An 18,709-nucleotide genomic window follows, 5' to 3' on the forward strand; every position below is an offset into this window, starting at 1 on the left:
ACTTTCTTCATGAATCAACACAAATATTACTTTTTATAATATGGCTGAAAAGAAGAGGAGAAACAGCACCAGTAGCTTCCTAACCTCTCAAGCAGAAGCATTTTCCTCTGAACTCATGCAGGGAGGCAGGAGCAGAGGTGGCTATTCCTCTGTTCTCAGAGGCATCAAAAGCAACAAAGCACCTGCATGCAAGGAGGAGGGTGGAGGACACTTACCAGATATCATATGATAGCTCAGGAGCCAGTGCTTACCTTGAAAGATACAATCTAAACAGAGGAATTGGGCTTTGAATGGGGCATGGAGGCCCCAGAACTGTGAATACAGTAGAGCCAGAAGAGAAGTTATATTTCGGCTCCTGTTCATTAACCCCAGAATGGTGTAGCCCACAGAAATGCAAGCTACAGTTGCTGATCCTGACTTGACTTGTTCACAACTTTGCTTACCAGAGGAGGAATCTTGGTCTCCCCATTTCCCATTTATTTCCACTGTTATAGTAGTTCCTGAAATGTCGGACTCTTTCCCCAGTTGATGAAATCTAGCACTTTGCCATAGGGCTAATACTTAGCTTCTTCTGCAAACACTCGAGTCAGCTCTTATTGGAATCATTTTTTTCCTGAAACCAAATCTGTTTACTATTAACAACTTACAAACAATTCAGACATATTAGTTTGAAACTAATTAGAAACATACATAGTGTGAAAAAGCAAATAAATATTGTAGTTCATTCCTCGCTTATCTTAGTATTCTAATGGCTTAAGTATATACGTGGCACTAACTACATAATGACCCAAAAATTAAGTAATCAAGTTCTTATTCAGCAATCATGTAACACTAATTTTGGTCCAAGGTTAGAGATACCAAAAATACAAATGCTGCTCTGCACCAAATGAGAAGAGCATTGGTTTAGCTTCCCTACCCTCCTTGTCCAGACATTTGTGTCTGTACCTATCCTTAGTTCCTGAGGGCTCTATCACCACTGAATGCCTACTGCAGCAAGTACTGAGGTTTCCTTTGTCCACACTAGCCTTTGCTGTGATGTAGTTCCTCTTCATGTGTGCACATTGTTTGATGTGCTCTGATAGCTGAGATGTGGTTAGTCCCACCTGGTTTTCAGACACTGTGTACTGTCTGGCATCACTGGTAACTGGTAGCCATGGTCTCTTCCCTCATCTCAGGTCACAACATCAGGTAGTGTCATATTCACACTGACACCCGAATCCTGTGAGTTCCCTAACTCATTCCCAGACAGCTTTTTGGATGTCGTATCATATTACACTAAGCCAATCTGTCAAGAACCCTTTGTCTGTCATTGGCATTTGACCACCTATGTGTTGTATTAGACTTGAGGCTTGACTCCTGGGCTTAAACTCTCCTAGGTGAGAAACAAAGCACAAGTCCTCTCTGCTGTAAGATTTACCCTAATCTGATATGGGTTTCTGTGGTGATCATGAAAGCGTGCCTTTCAGATCTCTGACTCTGGAGAATATATCTCATCCCCAACTCTACCTGCCATGTTCAGAAATGCATCACTGTATTTGAGCGAGGCTACACTTTCTAAGGACTGCTCTCAGTTAGTAAGGAGCATGGCTGAGATATTAAGGTCAGAAAACCACCTGGGAGGCACAGGGCTCATCTGATGGGTGACTTTGGCTTGAGGACTCCCTGTAAACTTTACCAAAATCCAAAATCTTCTTAGATTTTGCAGTCTATGTTTTCCCTTCTTCCTTCCCTCCTTTTCTCCTTCACAGGATCCAGATCATGGTCTGACAACTGTCTTGGCTCACCCTGCCCCTGCAATTTTCCTTGCTCCAATAAATCTCTTTTATTTATAATCCCATCTTGGCATCTGTTTCTCAGAAGACAAGGACTGTAATAACTTAGAACAACTAAAATTTTAATCCTCCTGTCTTATTTCTTAGGGATATCCTCTTTAGGATCTAAATATTGCCAATCTCCTCCCCTTCCTCTCTTCCTTCTTTCTAATTGAAATTTTCTCATGGGTGGGAGAATGGCTAACATTATCATTCTGTAAACCCTTCAATTTTATTGTTTATTTTTGAAACTCTATAATTTAGCTTTCAGCTTTCATCTTGCTTAGAATAGTCAAGTTTTTGGAATTTCAGAAAACAAAATCTCCAAACCAAGCAAATCAAACAAAAATATCCCTGCTTCCCAAAAAACTTGGCTCTTACTTTTGCTTCCATACAATGTGTTCAACAAAAGCCCATTCAGAAATTCATCTATCCCTTGGTTTTGGGATGTGTTCACTCTCCTTTTGTGGGCAGAGCAATGAAAAAAGCTATCACTGATAATTAAATGGTAGGAGAGGTATAAAAGAATTGTGGGGAAAAAAAAGTGAAGTAAAATGAATAAAAAAATAACATCATTCAGAATCAAAATCACTAAAGTATCATTTAATATCATTTAGCATCAAAATATTTTTATTCCCATCTAGGCTTCATCTTTCTTTGTGATTCAAGAACCATGGGGAGGAACTGAGAGTTCCCTTCTAGGTAGAGTTCAGTTGCAGGAAAAGATTATATCTATATTTGCCCCTTCCCCTCTATTTCTTTTGGGGACATCAGTCCAGAATTTCAAAAATTCTTGTGCACCATGGACTATTACAAACCATACATGAGAATTGGAGCAAGTCAGCTTGAGGCCAGGACCTTGACCCTAGGAGAGATGGCATATGCAGAGAGGAGCCAGATTTGGGTTTTAGAACAGAGGACTTATTAATATTTAGCTTGAAAATATACTACATGTATGGTGACTAACATAACATAATAAAATAAAATTAAAAAAAAAAAGAAAGTATACTACAGAATGCTTTAAATCCCCAGAAATAATTAGCAGAAGTAAGAAAAGAGGGGGAAGGGAGCAATGCCATGAAAAATTAGGATTCTATCTCAGACTGTGAACATTGACAAGAATTGAAGCTTTTCTTTAAAAGGCTGATTCCAATGATATTAGCCCAAAACGCAAGAGAAGGATCTTGAGGAGGAAGATGTCCATGATGACAATTAAGAGTTGGTCTCCTTTCTGGTATCCTTTTGGTAGGAAAATGGAACTATGACAGTAGTTTTATCACCAAAAAAATGGGCAGCTAGGCCGAGTTCAGGTGGGGGTTGGGAGTTCTCTGGAAGTCGGAGGGAGACCAGAGAATGGAGCCCATGTCCTGGGGTCAGGCCAGGCTCAGCTGGTGCCTATTCTCCTTCTAGGTCAAGGCCAGGATCTGAGCAATGACTCATTTACTCCCTGTCAATGAAGCCTGTGGAGTCAGACTTACACACAGGGAAGCTTCCCACGCTCCTGAGGCCAGACACTTTGAGGATGAGGGAGTAGTGGGAACCACCAAGCAAGAAGCAGGGAGAAGTAAGGTGGAGGGGAGTGAGTAATTCATCCAGTATCCAGGTCCTGATATAAGATCTCAGTGAGAGTGGCATTATATTCTAAAGAAACAGATTCAGGAAAGAGTCATAATCCCACCTGCTTAGAAAGGAAGAATTTAGATGAGAATAAACATCCAGGTGGTAGTTTACAGGAAGAAAAAAGAAGGGAAAATTTATATTATAAATTACGTTAGTAAGTTATGTATTTCCCAATTCACTTTATTTTTACATCCCTCCCACCATTTAATGGTGATGGTTTTCATCTTCAAGCCATGACCATCCAGAAGGGAATGATAGAGAAAAAGATAAAATCTAAATTCTTATTTTTGAATTATTTTTATAGTCTTCTGTAACCTATAGCAGAAGCAATATTTTTGAAAGACATGACTGCAATTGCAAAAGCAAAGCATTTAAAAGAGAAAACTATTTATATTTTGCATTCTACTTCTATATTTTTTTTATCATTTCAAAAGCTTCTTTTAAAATATTAAAAGCTATAGGCTGATACAGAGATAGAGAACACAGTGTTGACAATATGAGCCACAAAGTCTGGAATAATCCTTTGATTTTTTAATTTAATTAAATTTATTTATTTTATTATGTTAATCACCATACATTACATCATTAGTTTTTGATGTAGTGTTCCATGATTCATTGTTTGCATATAACACACAGTGCTCCATTCAGTACATGCCCTCTTTAGTACCCATCACCAGGCTAACCCATCCCCTCACCCCACTCCCCTCTAGAATCCTCAGTTTGTTTCTCAGAGTCCATAGTCTCTCATGGTTCATGTTCCCCTCTGATTTCCCCCCCTTCATTTTTCCTTTCCTACTATCTTCTTCCTTTTTTTTTTTAACATATAATGTATTATTTGTTTCAGAGGTACAGGTCTGTGATTCAACAGTCTTACACAATTCACAGTGCTCACCATAGCACATACCCTCCCTAATGTCTATCACCCAGCCACCCCATCCCTCCAACCCCCCACCACTCCAGCAACTCTCAGTTTGTTTCCTGAGATTAAGAATTCCTCATATCAGTGAGATCATATGATACATGTCTTTCTCTGATTGACTCATTTCGCTCAGCATAATACACTCCAGTTTCATCCACCTTGTTGCAAATGGCAAGGTTTCATTCCTTTTGATGGCTGCATAATATTCCATTGTATATATATACCACCTCTTCTTTATCCATTCATCTGTTGATGGACATCTAAGCTCTTTCCATAGTTTGGCTATTGTGGACATTGCTGCTGTAAATATCGGGGTACACATACCCCTTCAGATCACTACATTTGTGTTTTGGGGTAAATACCCAGTAGTGCAATTGCTAGGTCATAAGGTAGCTCTATTTTCAATTTTTTGAGGAACCTCCATACTGTTTTCCAGAGGGCTGCACCAGCTTGCATTCCCACCAACAGTGTAGGAGGGTTCTCCTTTCTCCGCATCTCTGCCAACATCTGTCATTTCCTGACTTGTTAATTTTAGCCATTCTGACTGGTGTGAGGTGATATCTCATTGAGGTTTTGATTTGTATTTCCCTGATGCTGAGTGATGTTGAGCACTTTTTCATGTGTCTGTTGGCCATTTGGATATCTTCTTTAGAAAAACATCTGTTCATAGCTTTGCGCAGCGGCAGTATCATAGCCAATGAGGTTTATCCGAGGCGCGATTATTGCTAATAGAAAAACATCTGTTCATGTCTTCTGCCCATTTCTTGATTGGATCATTTGCTCTTTGGGTGTTGAGTTTGGTAAGTTCTTTGTAGATTTTGGATACTAGCCCTTTATCTGATATGTCATTTGCAAATATCTTTTCCCATTCTGTCGGTTGTCTTTTGGTTTTGTTGACTATTTCTTCTGCTGTGCAAAAGCTTTTTATGTTGATGAAGTCCCAATAGTTCATTTTTGCCCTTGCTTCCCTTGCCTTTGGCGATGTTTCTAGGAAGAAGTTGCTGAGGTTGAAGAGGTTGCTGCCTGTGTTTTCCTTTAGGATTCTGAGGGACTCCTGTCTCACATTTAGGTTTTTCAACCATTTTGAGTCTATTTTTGTGTGTGGTGTAAGGAAATGGTCCAGTTTTATTCTTTTGCATGTGGCTGTCCAATTTTCCCAACACCATTTGTTGAAGAGACTGTCTTTTTTCCATTGGACATTCTTTCCTGCTTTGTTGAAAAGTTGACCATAGTGTTGAGGGTCCATTTCTGGGCTCTCTATTCTGTTCCATTGATCAGTGTGTCTGTTTTTGTGCCAGGACCATACTGTCTTGATGATTACAGCTTTGTAATAGAGCTTGAAGTCCAGCATTGTGATGCCACCAGCTTTTCTTTTCTTTTTCAACATTCCTCTGGCTATTCAGGGTCTTTTCTGGTTCCATAGAAATTTTAGGATTATTTGTTCCATTTCTTTGAAAAAAGTTGATGGTATTTTGATAGGGTTTGTATTAAATGTGTAGATTGCTCTAGGTAGCATTGACATCTTCACAATATTTGTTCTTCCAATCCATGAGCATGGAACGTTTTTCCATTCCTTTGTGTCTTCCTCAATTTTTTTCATGAGTATTTTATAGTTTTCTGAGTACAGATTTTTGCCTCTTTGGTTAGATTTATTCCTAGGTATCTTATGGTTTTGGGTGCAATTGTAAATGGGATCGACTCCTTAATTTCTCTTTCTTCTGTCTTGTTAGTGTATAGGAATGCCACTGATTTCTGTGCATTGATTTTATATCCAGCCACTTTACTGAATTTCTGTATGAGTTCTAGCAGTTTTGGGGTGGAGTCTTTTGGGTTTTGCACATAAAGTATCATATCATCTGCAAAGAGTGAGAATTTGACTTCTTCTTTGCTGATTCAGATGCCTTTTATTCTTTTTGTTGTCTGATTGCTGTGGCTAGGACTTCTAATACTATGTTGAATAGCAGTGGTGACAGTGGACATCCCTGCCGTGTTCCTGACCTTAGGGGGAAAGCTCTCAGTTTTCCCCCATTAAGAATGATATTCGCTGTGGGTTTTTCATAGATGGCTTTTATGATATTGAGGTATGTACTCTCTATCCTTATACTCTGAAGAGTTTTGATCAAGAAAGGGTGCTGTACTTTGTCAAATGCTTTTTCTGCATCTATTGAGAGGATCATATGGCTCTTGTGCTTTCTTTTATTAATGTATTGTATCACATTGATTGATTTGCGGATGTTGAACCAACCTTGCAGGTCAGGAATAAATGGCACTTGGTCGTGGTGAATAATCCTTTTAATATACTGTTGGATCCTATTGGCTACTATTTTGGTGAGAATTTTTGCATCCATGTTCATCAAGGATATTGGTCTGTAGTTCTCCTTTTTGATGGGGTCTTTGTCTGGTTTTGGGATCAAGGTAATGGTGGCCTCATAAAATGAGTTTGGAAGTTTTCCTTCCATTTCTATTATTTGGAACAGTTTCAGAAGAACGGGTATTAATTCTTCTTTAAATGTTTGGTAGAATTCCCCTGGGAAGCCATCTGGCCCTGGGCTTTTGTTTGTTAGGAGATTTTTTGATTACTGCTTCAATTTCCTTAGTGGTTATAGGTCTGTTCAGGTGTCCTATTTCTTTCTGGTTCAGTTGTGGTAGTTGATACATCTCTAGGAATGCATCCATTTCTTCCAGATTGTCTAATTTGCGGGCATAGAGTTGCTTATAATATGTTCTTATAGTTGTTTGTTTTCTTTGGTGTTGGTTGTGATCTCTCCTCTTTCATTCATGATTTTGTTTATTTGGGTCATTTCTCTTCTTTTTGATAAGTCTGGCCAGGGGTTTATCAATCTTGTTAATTCTTTCAAAGAACCACCTTCTAGTTTCATTGATCTGTTCTACTGTTCTTTTGGTTTCTATTTCATTGATTTCTGCTCTGATCTTTACTATTTCTTTTCTCCTGCTGGGTTTAGGCTTTATTTGCTGTTCTTTCTCCAGCTTCTTTAGGTGTAGGGTTAGGTTGTGTATTTGAGACCTTTCTTGTTTCTTGAGAAAGGCTTGTATTGCTATATACTTTCCTCTTAGGACTGCCTTTGCTGCATCATATATGCAGTGCATATATGCACATATGTGCTCCCCCAGAGAGCACCCCTCAGTGCTCCCCCAGAGAAAAGCAGTCAATCACTCCCATCTCCCTGGTCTCTGGCCACACTCCATGCTCACTCAGCCTGTGACTGAGCGTTTCTATCTCTGGCATCCGAGCCTGTGTGGAGTCTCCAAACCTAGCAGATCCCTGTGGTGCACTCCTGCACCACTCCTCCCTGGGGAGGAAGGGGAGTCCCCCCAGTTCTGCTGCTTGTTGGGTCCCTGCTGGAGGAGCAGTGGCCCAACTGTGCCGTGCATCACGGTTTATGGCAACCCCGAGCTGAGAGCCCACTCCTTGGCTCCGTCTCTGCAGCCAGCTTCCCCACTCTGATCCCTGGGAGCTCATGCTGCACTCAGGCACCCCCAGTCTTTCTGTGACCCAAGGGTCCTGTGACCACACTGTCCCAGCGAGGGTTCCACCCCCCGCTTAGCCACTGGAGCGACCTCCCTCAGTGGAGCAGACTTTGAAAAGTTCTGATTTTGTGCTCCGCTGCTCTATAACTTGCCGGTAGTGGCTGATGGAGGCCCCCACCCCCATCTATCTTCCCGAATATCACCTCGGATTCACTTCTCCACACGTCCTACCTCCCAGAAAGTGGTTGCTTTTCTGTTCAGAGAGTTGCTGTTATTCTTTTCTTCGATCTCCTGTTGAGTTTGTAGGTGTTCAGAATGGTTTGATCCTTATCTAGCTGAATTCCTGGGACGAGATGAAATTTAGGTCGTCTAGTCCTCCGCTATCTTGCTCCTCTCTCCCAAGAATCCTCTGATAAGAGAAAATTTCCCCACCATGGCAAGAGGAGGTTCCTTTCTGGATTGAGAGAAGGAGCTTATAAAAGAGAACAAGAAGATTTTAAGTGCAAGTGTTGGGCTCTGGTCTCTGCTCCTATCTTCTGTAGGAGTTGAAACACTGGGTGTGTGTGTGTGTGTGATGGCGGTTATGTGGTATGTGATAGAAATCTCTGGCTATGTTTGAATCTCTGAAAACTGATAGGTCTTGTGTCCCATTTTTATATCTGAAACTATAGGTGATAAGATTATAGGTTTAAGTTTATTTCTCTCTTGATCCCATTAAAAGATAAAGAAACTCTAAAAAGAGTAGTGGGTAACATTGCTAATATCTTTGGGCAGTATAATTCTTTGTGGTGGGGGCTATTTTGTGCATTGTGGGATTGTGGGGTTTTTAGAGTATCCCTGGTCTCTATCCCCTAGATGCCAGTTGCCCACCCCCTCCCCCAGCTGTGACAACGAAAAATGTCTTCAGACATGTGAAATGTCTCCTGAGTGGCAAAATTAAACCTGGGTAAGAACCAGTGCCCTTCTAGTAAATTAGAGTTGGTTAGATCATTCTCTTTCATGCTATGGGGACCAGGATGTCACAAGACAGTAAGGACAAGAATGGAGAAAGGGCATTGAAGGGGAGGCTGGAGCCAAAACTCCAAGCTTCCTCTGCCATCATTTTGTCCTGGGTTGGGCCTTTGTTCAATCTTCAGATTTTTATTAGCATTTTTTTAACAAGATGCCAAATCTAAGGAATGAATTCATCTCCTTAGGAGCCTTTCCAAGTATGTGGAAAGAAGAATTATTCCAAACAACAGGAAATAAAAAAGACAATGTGTGTGTATAATGGCCTTGGTTTGGTTAGGTTGCAGTGAGCAAGCTAGTTTCATTTAATGGCTCATTAGTGGACTGCTGAAAAATGTGTAATAGTCCTAAAACAAAATCTGCAGCTAGACCAGAAAGCAGCTTGAGTCCCAGACATACATAAAAATGTCCCAAAATAAAAATTGGAATTCATTTCACAAAATATTCACTAATGCATTTGAAAAAAAAGCACACACCACAGATATTCTGATGGCAAAATATACCTGGGGTCTATTTCCAAAAAAAAAAAGAAAAAAAAGCCCAAGAGTGTGTACACAGAATGAATTTTGTGGTCTGATACCCAAATAAGAAAGACCAAAACAGTGTTTAGTTGTGGGAGGCCTGGAAAAAGCATTAGCTTCATATGCTCTAACCCTGAGGCTCTGGGTGGGAAATATATCCAGGTGAGGTCACACCTGTAATTTTTTACTTACTTTGGCTCATTTCAGGTCTGGATAGATGTAAATTATTTGGCAAGCATTCAAGAGTGAGCAATGATGAAGGTTAGGGAAGTGGTGGGTAGAAAAGATAGAAGGTGGAGGAGACAGAATATTACCAGGAGCTTCCCCAAAGTGAAAGAGTAAATGCTATACTATATGCACACAATGCCAGAGACTGATTTATAGTGGAACCATTTAAAGTGACTCCTACTCTAACGCGTGGGATAGCCATTAACGATGTACTACTGCAACCTGTAGCCAACCCAATCTGAAAGTAGCCTTATTAAGACAGAGCTTTATAAGAGATCTAGCTTTATCTACTTGGAGCACCACAATTAATTACAATAGGTAAGGTCCTAAATATCCCCAGGCACTGTATATATTACTACTTTCCTTAGATTGAAGTTTCAAAGAAAACAAAATGACACTACCCTATACATTTTATTGACCTCAACAAATTGTTAAGAATCTGTGTATATGTATATTTACATGCTCTCTCTTTTTCTCTTTCTCTCTCTCACTCACATATTTTGATATCTATTTCCTAATCAAGGTATTAGAAATAACTCATAAGTAGCATGGTAGAGAGAATAATCTGCATCCTTGTCTGATGCGGATCCTAATTCCTGTATCCCATGATGTATTCCTCCCAAGCAGTCTGTACTGGAGTATCCATTTCTTATTGAAGGGGTTTTGAATTAATCCTTGAAGGAGGACACTAAATACAGGCTGGGTTTTTTTGGAAGTGAGCTGATAAATTCCCTTATAGCATAGTTTTTAATATGCTTTGAAGATACTGTTTCTGATGGAAAGACCCCTGTAAATTTTCCTTGACAAAATTAGATTCACTATACATAACTATTCTTAAGATCATCCTTTCAGGAATATATATATTCTATATGTATTAAGGGTCATTCACATAAACTAAAATGATTCAATTCCATTAATCTTATCACTTTTACATCTTCAAGGAACCTTAAAAAAACTTAACTATGTGAATCACCTTAAAATGGTCAAATAATCAAATAAGAACTTAAAAAGACTTCTGGAGGAGGAGTTAAGATGGTGGAAGAATAGGGAATCCTAGGCTTGCCTCGTCCCTTGAACACAGCTAGATAAATATCAAATCATTTTGAACACTCAAGAAATCAATCTGAGGACTGAGAGAGCAAAAATGCACAACTAGAGGTGAAAAAAACCACCACATTGTGGAAAGTAGGAGCTGTGAAAAGTTTATTTGGTGGAAAGAAGAGCTGCAGGTGCTGCACTGGGGAGGGAACCCTGATCACGGATAGAGGAGCAAGAGAGAAAGAGAGAGAGAGAGAAAGGGTGAAAGTGCATGCAGGGAATTGCACAAGAAAAACTCTTCCTCAAAACCATTGACTGGGAAAAGGAGAGGGGCTAAATACCACAAGTGTTTATAAACAGCAGAGTGCAGAGGCTGAAGTTGCTGAGGCACATGCCATTGCCGGAGTCGTGCCTAGAGGGCTTAGTTGTGCTTTGGTAGGGAAGGAGGGCAGAGACCTGGGAACAGGCAGCGTGCTCTGAAGATCCCCTGGGTTGCACAGGGAGAAGCTTGGAATGCATGTGGGAGAGGTGTCAGAGCCTCTCCATGGCAGAAGACCTGGCAGGTGCCATTGAGCTGCCCCGTTCACTAAGATAAGAACAGGGTTGGTGGCTGAGGGCAACGAGGCTTTCTGCTGAGCTTTACCATGAAGTCTGAACCACTCTGCAGTCATACAACCAATTTCTGGGACAAGCTGGCACTGGCCACAGTGTAGTGAGACCATCCCCCAGAGGATCAGCCTGGGTCCATGCTGCTTGGATATCTAAAATTTGGAGTTTTGAAACCCAGCGTCCCACCTGAGATAAAACACAGGAGTACTGTGCCATCTGGAAGGTGGACAGTTCAGATGCAGGCAGGGTGAAGGTGGGGATCTGGTGGAAGCTGGAGACAAAAGAGAGGTGATTATTTGCTCTTCTATGAGGGCTTCCTGAAGAGTGGTGGGCGTGAGCTACCTACTGCGGGAGGAGAGATCCAGTTGCACCATTTTCAACCTGCTCATCAGTATTAACAAACTTCAATGAGCAAAACAGCCTACTAAAGGGGACACAGTCACTTACACCAAGCCCTGCCCCTTGCACCCTGCAGGTGCATCTCCACTAGGGCAAGTCCATCTGAAATCAGTGCAGCAGGCCCCACACCCAAAAGACCAGCTCAAACCCCTCACATGCATCAAGTCTATTGATCATAGAGTGCTACAAAGCTTCAGCTCTAGGTGAAATAGGATCTAGCTTTCTTTGTACCCCCCACCTTGGGATACAGAAAAAGCAATTTTTAAATTTTTTTTCTGAATTTATATATATAAATTTATGTCTAGGATCTAGCTTCTTTTGACAAGCAAACCAAAACACACCTAGGATCTGCTTCCTTTTTTTTCACCTTGACAATATGACAAGACATAGGAATTCACCCCAAAAGAAAGAACAGGAAGAAGTAATGGCCAGGGATTCAATCAATACAGATATAAGTCAAATGTCTAAACTAGAATTTAAAACAATTATAAGGATACTAGCTGGGCTTGAAAAAAACATACTTACTGCAGAGCTAAAAGAACTAAAAACTAGTTAGGCCAAAAATTAAAATGCTGTAACTGAGATGCAAACCTGAATGGATGCCATGAAAATGAGGATGGATGAAACAGAGGAATGAACCAGTGATGTAGAAGATAAAATTTTGGGGGAAAATGAAGCTGAAAAAAAGAGGGAAAGAAAGGTATTGGATCATGAATGTAGACTTAGAGAACTCAACAACTCATAAAGCATAATAACATTCCTGTCATAGGAGTCCCAGTAAATGAAGAGAGAAAAAAAAGGGTAGAAGGTTTATTTGAGCAAATTATAGCTGAAAACTCCCCTAGCCTTGGGAAGGAAGCAGACATCAAAATCCAAAGAGCACAGAGAACTCCCATTAAATTCAACAAAAGCTGGCCATCACCAAGACATATCAGAATCAAACACAAAATGCAGAGATAAGGAAAGAACCCTGAAAGCAGCAAGGGAAAAAAAAGTCCTTAACCTATAAGGGAAGACAGATCAGGTTTGCAGCAGATCAGTCCACAGAAACTTGACAGGCCAGAAGAAAGTGGCATTATATATTCAAAGTGCTGAATAGGAAAAATATGCAGCCAAGAATATTTTATCCAGCAAAGCTGTCATTCAGAAAAGAAGGAGAGATAGAGTTTCCCAGATAGACAAAAACTAAAGGAGTTCATGACCACTAAATCAGCCCTGCAAGAAATATTAAAGGGCACTCTGAGCAGGGAAAGAAAGGACCAAAAGCAACAAAGACTAGAAAGGAATAGAGAACATCACCAGAAACACCAACTTTATAGGTAACACAAAGCCATTGAATTCATATCTATCAATAATCACTCTGAATGTAAATGGACTAAATGCTCTAATCAAAAGATATAGGGCATTGGAATGGATAAAAAAAATAAGACCCATCTATATGCTGCTTACAAGAGACTCATTTTAGACCTAAAGACATCTGCAGATTGAAAGCAAAGGGATGGAGAACCATCTATCATGGTAATGGACATCAAAAGAAAGCCAGAGTAGCCATACTTATATCAGACAAACTAGATTTTAAACCAAAGACTGTAACAAGAGATGAAGAAGGGCACTGTATCATAATTAAGGGGTCTATCCATCAAGAAGATATAACAATTATAAATATTTATACACCCAACTTGGGAGCACCCAAAATATATAATCCAATTAATAACAAAGCAACTTATTGATAATAATACAATAATAGTAGGAAACTTTAACACCCCACCTACAGCAATGGACAGATCATCTAGCAGAAAATCAACAAGGAAACAATGGCTTTGTATGACACACCAGATGGACTTAATAGATATATTCATAACATTTCATCCTAAAGCAGAATACACATTCTTTTTGAGTGCACATGGAACATTCTCCAGAATAGATCACATACTGGGTCACAAATCAGCCCTCAACAAGTACCAAAAGATTGAGATTGAGATCATACCATGCATATTTTCAGAACACAATGCTATGAAACTTGAAGTCAACCACAAGAAAAAATTTGGAAAGACCACAAATACATGGAGGTTAAAGAACATCCTACTAAAGAATGAATGTGTTAACCAGGAAATTAAAGAAGAAATTAAAAAGTACATGGAAGCAAATGAAAATGAAAATGTGTAGTCCAGAACCTTTGGGATGCAGCAAAGGGGGTCCTAAGAGGGAAGTATATTGCAATACAGGCCTACCTCAAGGAGTAAGAAAAGTCTCAAACACATAACCTAAACTGACACGTAAAGGAGCTAGAAAAGGAACAGCAAATAAAGCCTAAAGCCAGCAGAAGAAGGGAAATAAAGATTAGGAAAAGAAATGAACCATATAGAAATTTAAAAAACCAGTAGAACAGATCAACAAAACTAAGAGCTGATTCTTTGAAAGAATTAATGAAATTGGTAAGCCCCTCACTAAACTTATCAAAATGAAAAGAGAAAGGACCCAAATAAATAAAATAACAAATTAAAGGGGGGAGAGATCACAACCAACACCACAGAAATACAAACAATTATAGGAGAATATTATGAAAAATTACATGCCAATAAACTGGGAAATCTGGAAGAAATGGAAAAATTCCTAGAAATACACATTTTCATACACCAATAATGAAGCAGCAGAAAAGGAAATCAAGGAATTGATCCCATTTATAATTGCACCAAAAATAATACACCTAGGAATACACCTAATCAAAGAGGTAAAAGATCTGTACTCTGAAAACTATAGAACACTTATGAAAGAAATTGAAGAGGACACAAAGAAATGGAAAAACATTCCACGCTCATGGATTGGAAGAACAAACATTGTTAAAATGTCTATACTACCCAAAGCAGTCTAGCTATTTAATGCAATCCCTATCAAAACACCACCAGCATTTTTCACAGAGCTAAACCAAACAATCCTAAAATTTGTATGGAACCAGAAAAGACTCCGAATAGCCGGAGGAATGTTGAAAAAGAAAAGCAAAGCTGGGGGCATCACAATTCCGGACTTCAAGCTCTATTACAAAGCTGTCATCATCAAGACAGTATGGTGCTGGCACAAACACAGACACATAGATCAATAGAACAGAATAGAAAACCCAGAAATGGAACCACAACTATATGGTCAACTAATCTTTGACAAAGCAGGAAAGAATGTCCAATGGAAAAAAGACAGAATAGCAATATTGCTTTATCATCAGCTAGTTTCCTGATGCTGGTCTTTATAGAGCTTTGTTTCACAACTCAATTTTTGAAGTTACCTGTCTTACTTCAACCTGTTACCAGAAAGTTACAGTGTTTGGTCCACCAAGCTGTTTCATTTTGATATGTTTTCAGAAGTATAATGAGCCAGAGGCCCAGGAAATGTTGCTATTCTACCACCTTAAGATTCTTCCATTTTCAGAGATGGCTGCCATATTGTGATTATAAAATGAAGCACAAGTCCATATTATTATGTGAAGAAGAAAATGTGAGTTCTCCTGACCCTTCTTAGTGAACGTTTATCCACATGATTATTCACACTAGGCCTACTGCCTCATTTGTGTATTTAAAATTTATAGTTAATGAACCTTTAGAGTTTTCTCTAAACATCTGAGTTATGAGAGAACAGAAGTTTCCATGTAAGGATTGTGTGATTTAAACAATAGATTTACTATTTTACTAAGGACAGTATGTTCCTCCTGTCTGAAGGCTTAAGGTTGAGAGGGTGTTAACACTTGGTAGTATTTTTTGTTGTTGTTGTTTCTCATCTTTGATACATGTTAAAAAGGATGGAAACCATCATATTAAGGTTGCTGATGAGACTTTTGAATTCTGTATCAATATTTCAGTCCCTTGGCTAGATCTGCAACCATTTCCTCTCTAATAAGATTAAAATTGAAGTAGGCAGTGATGAATATAGAGTAGTTTGATAGAGATAATTAAAAGTAGCATTATCTTTCTTTAGGGACACTTGAGATAATTTCCTTTTCCATCTGAATGCCTATTTAAATTGTCTCTTATACCTAAAATTTGCCTATTAGTCTATGGTCATTCATCATTTTCAATCCAATAAACATTGCATTTTCAATCCAACAAACATACTCTTTAACTCACTGTCACATCTTAGGTTGGGTTTCTGAATTCTGTAGCTACTGACAGTTATGGTACATTTATAAAACTGTAGCAGTTTGAAAAGGAAACTTTCCAACTTTTTCCCAAGAAAAAGCAGTATAATTTCATAACTGCAAGGGACACTAGAAGTATTTAATCCAATATCTTCATTTTATATAGGAGAAATAAGACTTAAAGGAATGGAAAAATTTTGTCTATCATACAACCAACTGGCCCTAAAATCTATGTTTCTTTTTTCTGGGCCCAAAGTTGGTCTCCCTACGTCATGGTTAGTATCATACATAAGACTTCTCTCATCACATATCTGATAGCTGATAGCTAAGGAAGGAGCCTCTACAGAAGCAGAAGAGCTACATGGGTAAAGCTTTGGACCATCAGCTGAGAAGATTCTGGTTTAGAAACCTGGCTCTACTGGATGCAATTTTAGGTAAACTGCTTAACCTCTCAGGCCTCAGTTTCTTCATCTGTAAAATGGAGTTTATAATATCACTAAGTTTACAGGTCACTGTAAGGATCAAATGGGGGCACTGACACATATTATGAATTCAATGTTTCAGAATAAGTCTCCTAACCCTGGTTTTGATAACCATGAGTACAGTTGAATAATATTACCATTGAGAGCTTTATCTCTTTATCTTCAGACAACATAATTCAATAAGTACAGAGTAGAAAGATCCAAATCAGTTTTGACTAAAAAATTGGTCCTAATGTTTTGATTTGTTAAATCCAACCGGGTTGTATAAATGAGAAATCTGGAGTTCTTTCCCAGAGATTCAGGTAAGTGTTATCACAACCATTTCAGGCAGCATAGCATCTGCCTCAACTTCTGACATCTCCAGGGATAGAGATTTGAGAGACCTTTGGTGAACCCATTTTTGAGCTCCAATCACCATCTTCTTTTCAGTTTACCTCACTAATAAAATATCAAGAAGAGAAGAAAGTCAAACTTGAATTTACTGAATGCTTATACCAATATGTAAAAGATTTCCTGAGTATGTGCTTTAGGTCCCCCGAGCAGAGGCTAAGACAAAGATTTGAGTGCAAGTGGTTTATTTAGGAAGCTATCTCAGAGGGAATTAGTAGGAGAGCAGAAAATAAGAGAAGGGAAGGAGGTGTATTATCAAGCAGATTATTGCTGGGAGCAACTGGGGCTCAGTGTCTCTGGGGAACTACATATAGAACACACCTGGATTTATCAAACCTGACAGGTTGGGGAGGTTAGGATATTTATCCTTCAACATCAGCCATGCCTGAGTGAGGGCTGCTCCTGGGAGATTTAATTCCCCAACACTTCTGGCTTTTCCCATACCCAGGCTGACAGTAAGCCATGTGGCTGGGTATTGTAGTAGAATGCTGCTGGCATAAACTTGATCAGTGAGTATGCGGGAAATATGGTTGATACCCACTGCAGCATGTCTTATGATAAAAACAATAACCACTGGAAAGTATCTAGCCCTAGAATGTGATATATTTATCTCATGAACTGTCACTGAAGAAATGGAGTCATAGACTGTATTATATCCTTCTTAGAAAAAGCAGGGGAAGGTGGGTGACAGATGCCCTTTTGCACATTCAGATGCATATACCTGAGCCAACATAATTTCAATTCCATTTTCATTTCTCATTTCACTAATACTTTTTGAAAATATAGCCTATTAGAAATCATTCTAAAACACAATAGGCTGTTATCTCTGTGGTGCCCATTTTCCACTCAGCACACAGTGACAACATGTCTATCAAGTTGGTGGAAGCATCAACAATCCAAGACTTGACCCTCCATTAAGCACTGTATCCTACAAAAATTCAGTTGAGGAGTAATTATAAGTGGGCACAGAAGGATAATAAAGATAATACTGAAAAAATAACAAAATAAGGAAGGTTAGCATGAATCTAACTCAAAGTTCAGAATAAGTTCAAGTTGTTGCTCTGGCATATGCTTTCACTTGGGACCAGAGTGAAGGGTGGGAAATTTCAAAATTACCCAACATGTTTTCTTGTTATACTTGGAAAGATGTTTAGTTTTTTTTTCTTTTTCCATTTATGAAATGAGCCCGGTTGCTTGTGTTTCTGTGATACATTCATGCCACTAAAAATTAAAGCACTATCTGGGTTCTTTCTTCTTCTCTACCCAGGCTCACTAATTTACTAATTAGGAAAAGACATTAGCAGCATGTGTTGAATTTATTTGCATGTCATGACTTGCTATAATAACAATGCAATGGTATCTTTACTTTTTCAGTCAAGGTTTTAAACAAAGGAGCTGTGTTAAGGATGTCTTATCAATAACTTTTGATAAGACAGAGAATTAATAACCTATTCTGCAGAGGCAGCCTATGGTTAAGAATTGTAGATTAGAGCATCAGCTAAATGATCACTGTAAGATCCATGGCTATAGAGGTAAATTAACTTCTCTTTTGGTATGCCCTGTGACATGGTAGGAGCTGTAAACCCAAACTAATTAAAATTGTGTCTATGAGAGCAGAATATTCGTTTCCATTGGACATTAAGGTAGGGAATTAGTCATAAAGTTGGGTCTGGTCAACACAATGCTTTACTTGATTGTTTACAAATCAACCACCATCAAGGCAGAATAGGGACATTAAGTATTTTTTAGTTGCTTTTGCAGTCAAATGCTCTACCCCTGAGCTATACCCCCAGTATTTTTTAGTTGCTTTTGATCACTGCAATCAGTTAATGAATTGTGAGTGGAATAGCAATTAAATAGCTGACCAACGACTAAGCAATCGACTATGAAATGGCTAAATCTTTTATTTTAATTTTTTTAAATGAAGACATTATAAACAGGGGGTTGGCAAACTATAGCCCATGGGCCAAATCCAGCCCACCATTGTTTTTGTTAGTAAAGTTTTATTGAAATTTTAGCTATGCTCCTTGACATATTATTTAGGCTGTTATATTACAGCAGCAGAGTTGAGA

General features: G+C 39.0%; 1 long non-coding RNA gene and 1 pseudogene across 1 annotated transcript in view; one reads left to right on the forward strand and one right to left on the reverse strand.

The window, feature by feature from the left end:
* Positions 1-2,062: 2,062 nt before the first annotated feature.
* The window catches only part of LOC135365436 (uncharacterized), a 64,647-nt gene continuing 48,000 nt past the window's right edge, over positions 2,063-18,709 (reverse strand). Inside the window, exon 2 of the long non-coding RNA XR_010413294.1 lies at positions 2,063-8,311. This is a non-coding gene — a long non-coding RNA (uncharacterized LOC135365436). The remainder of the gene's footprint in view (positions 8,312-18,709) is intronic.
* Positions 5,019-5,167, forward strand: LOC123836149 (U4 spliceosomal RNA; annotated as a pseudogene).

This window comes from Mirounga angustirostris, unplaced genomic scaffold, assembly GCF_029215605.1.
Source record: "Mirounga angustirostris isolate CCGP_5_RB_7025 unplaced genomic scaffold, mMirAng1.0.hap1 SCAF_7, whole genome shotgun sequence".
In the NCBI taxonomy this organism is placed as follows: domain Eukaryota; kingdom Metazoa; phylum Chordata; class Mammalia; order Carnivora; family Phocidae; genus Mirounga; species Mirounga angustirostris.